We start from the raw sequence: 9,315 nt of genomic DNA, 5'->3' as shown, positions 1-9,315 counted from the left end.
AACACTGGAAAAAGCATCTCATCCCGCAAAAAATGCCATCCCATATCCCCAAAAAGGAAAAAGCTAAAATCTTGTAGTCTACAGAAGAGGCCAATGAAATTAAAATCCTGGCAGCTGTAGGGTGCTCCATCCCTCCTGTGCTTCGATGTGCGCTAGGGTTGCACATATACCAGAAGTTTGAGGGTGCATTCACATGTTGCAGTTAAAACTGCATCGCAATTAGTTTTGAGGTGGTTTTAGGTGCAGTTTCGTCAATTTCACAGGTGAAAGACATGAACTGAACGGGTGAATTTGATTTTTGAAGGAGAAAGCTGTTCCACAAATTTCATCCACCTGTTGATTTGATGTCTTTCACTGCAACGTGTGACCGCACCCTGAGGGCGATACAATACTCTGAAAAGTATTGTGATTCTCCATACCAATACGATAATTTCAAGAAAAGAAAAAAGTTATCTAATGTTTAGGGTGCGGTCACATGGGACATTTAAAGGGAACCTGTCACCAGGAGACCCATTTTTAGCACTCCCCCAGAACATAGTACATACACTGCCAAAGTGTTTTTGTATAAAAAACAGGTTTTACAGAAAAAAAGATGTTATATTGTACCTTTCATTAGCATCTGCTGTGTGATTAGGCAGTTGCCAATTGGGTGGGGCTGGAAAGGAGCAGTTCCCCCCCCCCCCCACTCTTGGGAAACATGTGACCTTTTTTCACGCAAGTGCCTAGTCACACAGCAGATGCTAATGAAAGGTACAATATAACATGTCTTTTTATCTGTAAAACCAATTTTTAATACAAAAACACTTTGGCAGTGTGGGGAATGGGGGAGTGCTAAAAATGGGTCTCCTGGTGACAGGTTCCCTTGAAATTGCATTTAAAAATGCAATGCAAACGCCTGGGGGCGGGGCTCAGTCTGATTGCGTTTGTGTTTCCATTGAAACACATGAGATCAGTAAGGGTCACCAGTGATCTGCCAGGAGAAGCTTCAGGGTGATGCCACACATGGCGTTTTGAAACCATTTTTGGTCCGTTTTTAAGCACTCCGTTTTTGAAAACGCATCCATTTTTTATTGCGCAATTTTGGAAAACCTGTCAAAAACGGATGCAGTTTTTAACGCATCTGTTTTTTAACGGATTGCTTCAACAGACCAAAAACGGTTTCAAAACGCCATGTGTGGCATCACCCTTAGTGCTTTACATCAGTGTAGTATAAGTATTGTACAGGTTGTCCTAGTAATGTTAATATAAAATACTATAATAAATAGTAGCCTGGTGTTTTTGATGTCTGTATACTATACTTTTTTTGCGGATGGCAAACTGACCCACTGTTTCCTATGGGTCTGTTCACATGTCCATTTTTTTTTTTTTTTTTTTTCACAGATGTGCAGACAGTGAGAAAAAAAACTGCAGCATGCAGACCATGTACATCCATAAGTCAATGGATCCGCAAAAAAAAAATAAAAATGGATGGCACATGCGTGATATCCGTATACAGTGTTGCAGTTTTTTTTTGCAAAAAAACGGATACAATATGGACTGAACACAGACATCACAACTGCATTTTTTGCAGATGAGCGGCAGACATGCCCATCTGAATGAGCCCTTATTTTTTCTTTTAACTGTATTCTAGGCATCCATAATAATAAATAATCATCATCGCAATAATAATAATCTCTGAGAAGATCCCTCTCCATATATATTCATCCTGTGTCACAGTGAAGCTTAGTTACATAAAATCCTCCTGACTTTCTAGGGCTGAGCGCTCTCCATACATACAGGATGTAATCATAATCTTTATATAGCGCCATCATATTCCATGATGCTTTATAAATCATAGGGGACATATATATACAAATTTAATATATTACATTTTCATATGGAACAATAGGAGTAAGGGCCCTACTCACAAGAGCTTACAGTCTATGAGGATGAAGGGGGTGGCACAAGAGGTATAAGAGCTTATATAATGGTCCTGCCATTCTTTATAAGGGAATGAAACAAAATAATATAATAAAGATGATGCTGCTTGAACCAGCCATCAGCCGCCATCTTATTTACTAGGTCCAAGGTGAAAGTGACTACAAAGAAGCCTGGAGCTCGGTGTATATCTTGTGGGTGCGGATAACAGACGGGAGATAGGACATAGGATGGATTAGTAAAGGGAGAGTGGACATTTCATGCAGTTAGCAGGTATGATAGGCTTGCCCTAAAGAGATGGGTTTTAAAAGCATGTTTAAAACTTTGGAGGGCAGGTATTAGTCTGAGGCCGCGGTCACACGTACCGCTAGACGTCCGTTCATAACGCGATGCTAGCGCACAGGGGGAGGTCCTCGTTCGGGCCGAGGACCTCCCCCTGTGCGCTAGCATCGCGTTATGACGGACGCTTAGCGGTACGTGTGACCGCGGCCTGATAGTCCAGGGAAGGTCATTCCAGAGAATTGGTGCGATTCGGGAGAAGTCCTGGAGAGGTTCGAATTAAGGGAGAGATTAATCTAACATCACTGGAAGATCGCAGTTGGGAGTATGCCGCATATTGCAGCAAACAACTGCAAACTCTTTACATGCTGCCAGCATCTTGGGTGTGATTATTGCTCCCGGTGATGTCATCTGGGAGGGATGATCCATCGCCATGACAGCCTGTAAGACCTGTGGACTTGTCATTTCTGCAGCTCTGTTACAATGTGCCAAATGCAACTTCCGCCAAAGAAGGGTGCTGAATAATATATTTCACAATAATGAAATAATGCAAGATCCACGGATGTCAATAAAACGTGAAAAAAAAGCATATGGATTCAAAATGGAAAGTAAACTAATCTGTTTTCAATGGATGGGCCAAGGACACGCCTGGGTGAATAAGCCTCGAAAGACATAGTGACGTTCCCAAGATTCGATAGCGTTGCAAACACCAATTATGTGGCGTGTACCTGGCCCCATTTGAACACCATCTGAATGCTTAACGTTTTTCACTGATCCATTTACCCCTTAATGCTCACTGACAGATATATCCGTCAACAAACTATTAAGGATATATAAAGAGGGCTCATAGGTTGAGCCCTCTTCATACAGACATAGGGGTTTGCTACATATGGGTGCTAGCACTGATGGCGGGTGTTACCTCTTGATTGCATGGGCGCCGCCATCTTTGTTGAGATCACTGCTCCCCCTGATATCACCGGGCACCTCTGATACTTAATTATGCACACCTCCATCTTCGTTGTGTTCCTCCTCCTCAGACCAAGAGCCAGTCCATTGACTCATTGCTCCAGATCAGCAGGGAAAGAGGGAACACGAACATTTAGCTCCCTCCCTCAACACATGCTCGAGCAGCATTACTATAGCTGCTAACATACAACTTGGCATAGGATCCATTTATTGCCTTTCCGTAATATTGGGGTGGTTTCTGATTCCTTTGAAGAGACATCTGTTTTACCCTAGCGTGATATTATCGAATCTATGATTTGGGGTCATTTCTCTTTCACCCCTGATGAGTCCTCTCAGCAAGCTTGGGGCAAAAAATATGTCATGTTGGGATCTTCTGACTCCTTGTGCTTATATACTTTAAACACATTTTTATTTGAAACCCAGATCCGTTATTTTTGATTAGGGGATAAAGTGAATTAGTCTCACCGGTAATTCTGTTTCCATAAGTCCACCATGACGGCACCTGGAGGTTGCACCTTGACCTTTGGTAGGGACAGGATGTTGCGAAGTTTATAAGGCCCCTCCTCTGCCGCTGTTCCCCAGTGTCTTCCAAATGACCACCGGAGGTTCCAGTAGAGAGCTAGAAGATATTAGCCAGACATCATTAATAACACAGGGCAGGGTATATATAGCCGTCATGGTGGACTTATGGAAACAGAATTACCGGTGAGACTAATTCACTTTTTCCATGACGTCCCCCATGACGGCACCTGGAGACTTACCAGATAAATAGACTAGGGAGGGACCACGGCCTGGAGAACTTTCCGTCCAAAGCTCAAGTCATGGCTAGAGGGTAGATCCAGGCGGTAGTGTTTTGGGAATGTCGATGTACTTGACCACGTAGCTGCCTTGCAGATCTGGGAGATGGATGCTCCCCGTTTCTCTGCCCAGGAAGTAGCCATAGCTCTAGTAGAATGGGCTGTTTTGTTTTTTGAAAGACTCACATCTTGTAGCTGGTAGGATTTAGAGATGGTCTGTTTTATCCACCTAGCAATGGTGGAACTTGATGATTTCTCTCCTTTATTTTTTCCCCCAAACTGAATAAAAAGGTTTCTGCACTTTCTGAAAGATTTGGTTCTATCTAGATAAATTATGACAGCTCTTCTGACATCCAGAGTATGCCAGAGTGCTTCCTTCTCATTCCTTGGGTTGTTACAGAAGGATGGTAAAACGATTTCCTGACTTCTATGAAAATCTGAGACTACCTTTGGAAGGAAAGACATATCTAACTTCAGAACTATTTTGTCTTCCGAGATGATCAGGAAGGGTTCTTTGGAAGATAGGGCCTGAAGTTCTCCAATTCTCCTGGCGGATGTTATGGCCACAAGGAAGGAAGTTTTGAGAGATAGGTCTTTCAGGCTGCATTCCGAGAGTGGTTCGAACGGAGGCTTCATAAGGGAGTCTAGGACTAGTGATAAGTTCCACTTAGGTATATCGGATCTGATTGTAGGTCGTAGTCTTAAGACTGCTTTCATGAACATTTTCACCCACTTGTGCTCTGCTAAGGGAAAGTCAAAACAGGCGCTTAGGGCCGATATTTGGACCTTAAGGGTGTTAGGTCTTAACCCTTTAGAGAAACCATCCTGTAAAAAATCAAGAATTCTAGCGATATTTGGTTTGCCTGGAATCGGGGGACGGTCCTCGCACCAAGATATATACTTTTTCCAGATTTTGTAGTATATTTTGTTGGTGATTGGTTTTTTGCTTGCTATTAGAGTCTGTATGACCTGGTGAGAGATTCCCTTAGCTAGGAGCAATTCCCTTTCAGGAGCCAGGCCGCTAGGTTCAGAAACTTCGGGTCTGGGTAAAGAAGAGGGCCCTGGTGTAGCAGATCCCTTCTGCAGGGAAGGAAGATGGGTCCTGAGATTGCTAATTTTAAGAGAAGTGGAAACCATGTTTTTTTCGGCCAGAATGGCGCTACTAAGATCACTGTCGTCTGACTCGATTGAATTTTTTGTAAGATTCTGGAGATTAGGGGAAATGGCGGAAAGGCATATGCTAGATTTGTCCCCCATGATTGGCTTAAGGCATCCAGTGCTAGGGGGTTGTCTTTGGGTGAGATGGAAAAAAATACCTCTATTTGAGTGTTCTTTCTTGAAGCGAACAGATCTATTGACGGAGAGCCCCATTTCTGGGTTAGAGAAAGGAAGACATCCCTGTTCAGGGACCACTCGTGTGGGTCCAACTTTTCTCTGCTCAGGAAATCCGCCGACTGATTCTCTGACCGCTGTTAAGGAATTTAGGTGATTCTCTGCCCAGGAAAAAATCTTCTTGGTGACCTCCATCAGGTCCGAGGATCTTGTGCCCCCTTGACGGCGTAGATAGGCCACTGTAGTCACATTGTCTGACAGGATCCTGATATTTTTTACCTGGGTTCTGGGTAGCCTTTTTAGTGTTTCCCACACTGCCGATAATTCCCTTAGATTTGAAGATTGTCTTCTCATCCAAGGGGACCATGACCCCTGAAGATAACGGTCTGGTAGAACGGCTCCCCATCCTGAAGAACTGGCGTCCGTTTGGATGACTAGGACTGGAGTCGGGTTCCAAGGTATTCCCTTTTCTAGATGTTGCTGGTGTTTCCACCAGTTTAGAGAATTTTTGACTTTCAAGGGAATGACCTTCTTGAAGTCCAAATGTTCCAAATTTTTGTCCCAAACCTTTAATGTCCACGCCTGTAGTGTTCTTACATGGAACTGGCTCCATGATACACAGTTTAGGCAAGCTGTTAAGTGACCTAGTAGTCTCATGGCTGAGCGGACACTGCATGATTTTTTCCTTTGGAATTTGCCTATGCAAGAGGTAAGGGATTCTCTCTTGTCCTGTGGGAGAAAAGAAGCTTGGCGTCTGGAATCTAACATCACCCCTAAGAATCTTGTCTCCCTTTGGGGGTCTAGATGAGATTTTTGGAGATTTATAATCCAGCCCAGATTTTCCAGGGTTCGGATTGTCCGATCTCTGTGGTTGAGAAGAGTCGGGGTCGAGTCTGCCACTATGAGGAGGTCGTCCAGATATGGAATAATGGAGATACCTTCTTTTCTCAAGAATGTCGTCACTTCTGCCATGACTTTTGTGAAGATTCTTGGGGCTGATGAAATTCCGAAAGGCAAGGCTCTGAATTGAAAGTGGCAGACCTTCCCTTGTGGCGATTCTACCGCGAATCTTAGGAATTTCTGATGATTTTTGTGTATGGGGACATGATAGTAGGCGTCCTTTAGGTCGATGGTGCACATTTGTGCGCCTGGAGGAATTAGTGGGGTGGCTGTCTTCACCGATTCCATCTTGAAATATTTGTATTTTATGTTCTTGTTTAGCCGTCTGAGATTTATAATAAGGCGAAGGGTCCCATTTGGCTTTTTCACAAGAAATAAGGGGGAGTAGAAGCCCTTCTTTTCTTCTTCTTTGGGAACTGTAACAATTACCTTCATTGATAACAGTTCTTGCAGATTTTTCCATAACTGTGTTGTCATTCTCCGAGATGTTAGGAGACTAATTCACTTTTTCCATGACGTCCCCCATGACGGCACCTGGAGACTTACCAGATAAATAGACTAGGGAGGGACCACGGCCTGGAGAACTTTCCGTCCAAAGCTCAAGTCATGGCTAGAGGGTAGATCCAGGCGGTAGTGTTTTGGGAATGTCGATGTACTTGACCACGTAGCTGCCTTGCAGATCTGGGAGATGGATGCTCCCCGTTTCTCTGCCCAGGAAGTAGCCATAGCTCTAGTAGAATGGGCTGTTTTGTTTTTTGAAAGACTCACATCTTGTAGCTGGTAGGATTTAGAGATGGTCTGTTTTATCCACCTAGCAATGGTGGAACTTGATGATTTCTCTCCTTTATTTTTTCCCCCAAACTGAATAAAAAGGTTTCTGCACTTTCTGAAAGATTTGGTTCTATCTAGATAAATTATGACAGCTCTTCTGACATCCAGAGTATGCCAGAGTGCTTCCTTCTCATTCCTTGGGTTGTTACAGAAGGATGGTAAAACGATTTCCTGACTTCTATGAAAATCTGAGACTACCTTTGGAAGGAAAGACATATCTAACTTCAGAACTATTTTGTCTTCCGAGATGATCAGGAAGGGTTCTTTGGAAGATAGGGCCTGAAGTTCTCCAATTCTCCTGGCGGATGTTATGGCCACAAGGAAGGAAGTTTTGAGAGATAGGTCTTTCAGGCTGCATTCCGAGAGTGGTTCGAACGGAGGCTTCATAAGGGAGTCTAGGACTAGTGATAAGTTCCACTTAGGTATATCGGATCTGATTGTAGGTCGTAGTCTTAAGACTGCTTTCATGAACATTTTCACCCACTTGTGCTCTGCTAAGGGAAAGTCAAAACAGGCGCTTAGGGCCGATATTTGGACCTTAAGGGTGTTAGGTCTTAACCATTTAGAGATGTTAGGTTGGAGACAAGAAATTTTTGTTGTGGAGGGGAGCTGAATTCTATCTGATAACCTGATTTGATGATACTCAGGATCCACTTGTTTGATGTGATCGTCTTCCATCTGTGGAGGAAGAAAAGAAGACGCCCCCCTACCTGGTAGTCACTGTTTTTTTGATTGATGTGGAAGGTTGGAGAATAGATATCCTCGACCTCTTCCACCTTTGTTGAAGGGCCAGCGGCCCTGTTTTACTCTGCCTCTGGAGTCTTTAGGATCCTTGGAATTCCGAAAGGAAAAGTTTTTCTGAGGTTTTTTAATTTCCGGGAACCCTTTCTTTTTGTCAGAGGCCTTTTCCAGAAGAGTATCTAGTTCAGCGCCGAACATGAAGTCTCCTGAGAATGGGATGTTGCAGAGCTTCGTCTTGGACTTTACATCCCCTCCCCACTGTCTAAACCAAATAGCTCTGCGGACTGAATTAGACAGTGCCCCTTCTTTTGCTGACAGTCTGATGTTTTCTGCTGAAGCATCAGCAAGAAATCCTGTCGCTGAACGCAGCAGCGGTATCGTCTGTAGAAGGAGATTCCTGTCCGCATCTGTTTTAAGGTGGTCTTCCAATTCTCCCAACCAAAAAAACAGAGTTCTCGCTACCGAAGTAGCGGCTATGTTAGACTTGAGGCTAAGCATGGAAGATTCCCAGACTCTACGGAGTAGGCCATCAGCCTTCCTGTCCATGGGGTCTCTTAATTGGGAAGAGTCCTCAAAAGGCAGGTCCGTTTTCTTCACTACTTTAGACACTTGGATGTCTACCTTAGGGGGGCTGTCCCAGGTTTCTGTCTCTTTGGGGTCAAAGAGTAACCTGTTTCTGAACTCTTTAGTGATGTATGCCCGCCCCTCAGGATTCTTCCATTCTTCTTGGATGATATCCTTTAGGGTTTGATTTATGGGAAAAACCCTTTTCCTTTTGGATTTTAACCCTCCAAAAAGTTCATCTTGAATGGATTTAGGCTCTACCACCTCTTCCACATTAAGCGTATTGCGTACAGCTTTAAGGAGGTTATCCAGTTCATCATTAGAAAAGAGGTATTTTGAGGTTCCTTTGTCCTCAGATACCAAAGAGACGTCTTCAAGCGAGTCCTTCCAAGAATAGGTAGGAGCCGCAGAGTATTTATCATAGTCAGAATCAGTATCTAGAGATCTAAGTCTTTTAGGAGCTGGCTCTGGATATAAATCCGGATCCTGGTCTGGTTCAGGTCCAGGATTTGGCTCAGGACCTAGACCCGGGACCGGTCGGTTTAAATTAGTAAACATCATAAGGGAGGATTGGAATTCCTCCCGCATGGCCACTTTAAGCTCATTTAACATTGACTCCTTTTCTTGTTGTAAGGCCCTGGCTAGGCATTCAGAACATAGCGATTTAGGATATAAATCTGATAATCTTATGTTACAAGAAAGGCATCTTTTTGATTTAGTAACACATTTTCCTTTTTTGGGGTCCTTGTCTTTCCTCTCCTTGTCCTTAGGTCTTGAAGGGTCGTCCTAGGACAAGGAGACAGACTATATTAAAATCCACAAAATAGTGCACAACAAGATTTTACCCCTTTAAGAAAAGTTTTTTGGTTGTACTCACGGTACCCGGGACAATGGGGGAAGAACCAAGGTCGTCCGCCATAGTAGAGGATATTTCCACAGCTTCAGTGGTGAACTCGTTGGTGGTATAGAGGCTGACACTAGGCAGGAA

Source organism: Engystomops pustulosus, unplaced genomic scaffold (assembly GCF_040894005.1).
Source record: "Engystomops pustulosus unplaced genomic scaffold, aEngPut4.maternal MAT_SCAFFOLD_573, whole genome shotgun sequence".
NCBI classification, from domain to species: Eukaryota; Metazoa; Chordata; class Amphibia; order Anura; family Leptodactylidae; genus Engystomops; species Engystomops pustulosus.
The sequence above is the reverse complement of the archived record's forward strand: the minus strand, read 5'-3'. Positions refer to the sequence as shown.